Genomic DNA, 2,002 nt, shown 5'->3' with positions numbered 1-2,002 from the left:
AGATCAGTCGGCTTCCACTGTGGGAGGAAAAGGCATTTGTGGAGACCTTGCGGTCAAAACGTAGTGAAGAGTGGCTTTGTTGGTTTAGAAATTGTTTATGATAGGCTGCGAACCTAAGGATTGGCAGTAGGTATCTACGCAACTGCTGGGTGAGGGCTGGTGGATGGCTTTTACAAAGATGATAGCCAAGAAAAACTATGGAATCGTCCTTGTCTGTAACACAGATTCAGCGGCAACAGTTTGGGCACAGGAGCCAGGTAGATGTGTAGACTGGAATACACTGGCAATTGCAACGATAATGCAGGACTGGGCAAGATTTCCTTCTGTTGTAAACAGCATTATCATGAGTCACAGTCAACGCAACAGCAACCAGCCTTATCTGTGTCTCTGCCTACCTGCTTATTTATCCATCCATCCTATCTTCAAACACTCTGCACACTTCTTAGAAATAGAATTTAAAATTTGTTTCCATTATTGGGACCCTAATATTCAGTGAAATATTAGGGACTGCTGGTAGGTTAGAGTAGGCACTAAGTTGCTTACCTATGTTGTTTTGAGGAAATCGGAGACGAGGTGGAGCTGAGACTTACAAATGTTTTTGGGAACGTCTAGAGCTAAAACCCAAAATCTCTCTCTCATAGTCTATTAAATAAAAATTCACTCTAGTAGATGCTTTTTAAATGTCATCTCTAACTGAAAGCCATCTTTTATTGTGTATTTTTTTTAATATTTAGAGTAGTAGGAAGAGATGAGAGAAATTGAGACAGATAAGTGATCTTTGCAACCTGGGTTCTCTAAAGAGGTCAGACCTCTGCCAAAGTATGTGTAGTAGTGGAATAGTGATTACATGCTAGACTATAAGGTCAGCAGTTTGAATCTACCAGCTGCTCTTCAGGGAGAAGACAGGCATCTACTCTTATTAACATTTATATGTTTGGAAATGCAATAGAAGATTGGCTTTGGTAGAAATTGACTTGATGGCAGGGGTTTGGTTTTGGTTTGCAGAGATTTTTATCAAGAGTGGCTTAAAAATGTTCTTTTCCATCTATGGCAGCATGGGTACTTGACTGAGACAGGAGAGAGGAAGAGACAGGAGGGATAATTGTTTCATTCACACTGGGAGTTTTCCAAGGCTCAATTTGGGGGGAAGGGCTTTTGACAAAATCCAACACCCTTTCCTGATAAGAACACTCAACAAAATAAAAATAGATAGAAATTTCTTCAACATAATTAAGGGCATACACTCTAAACCAATAGCCAACATCATCCTCAATAGAGAGAAATAAAAGGCAATCCCCCTGACAACAGAGACCTGGCAAGGATGTCCTCTAGTACCACTCCTATTCATATTGTATTAGAAGTCCTAGTGATTTGGGGGAAGTGTAAAATGGTGCAACCACTGTGGAAGGCGGTGTGGCACTTTCTCAAAAAGTTGCAAATAGAGATACCATTTGCCCCAGAAATTACACTACTAGGAATATACCCCAAAGAGACCGTAACTGCCACACAAGCAGATATATGCCCACCCATGTTTATCACAGCTTTGTTCACAAGAGCAAGGAGTTGGAAACAACCCAGGTGCCCATCAACAAACAAATGGATAGAGAAGCTTTAGTATATTCACACAATGGAATACTGCACTGCATTGAAAAACAAGGGACTCGTGCAATATTATTCAAAATGTGTGACCCTGGAGGACATTATGCTGAGTGAAATATCTCAGTCACAAAAAGGACAAATACCGCATAGTGTGATTGTTGTAAAACAGGACTGACATTGAGGTTGGGGGGAGACTGAGAAAGATGGGACAAATAATGTATACTGCATTGAAACAGATGAAGGAGAAAACTGTTTAAAAGGGATATGTGATTAGGTATTATTGTCATGGCAGGAGTCCAGAGCAAAGGCTGCATAGTGGACTGGACCTTGGGGGGAGGGATTATAAAACAATGAAAGAATTTTTCTTTTAGTTTTCATAGAGAAGACAGTACTGGGGGGGAGG

This window comes from Elephantulus edwardii, unplaced genomic scaffold (assembly GCF_000299155.1).
Source record: "Elephantulus edwardii isolate Elephantulus edwardi_28Jun2011 unplaced genomic scaffold, EleEdw1.0 scaffold00044, whole genome shotgun sequence".
Taxonomy (NCBI): Eukaryota; Metazoa; Chordata; class Mammalia; order Macroscelidea; family Macroscelididae; genus Elephantulus; species Elephantulus edwardii.
This window is presented reverse-complemented; position numbering follows the sequence as displayed.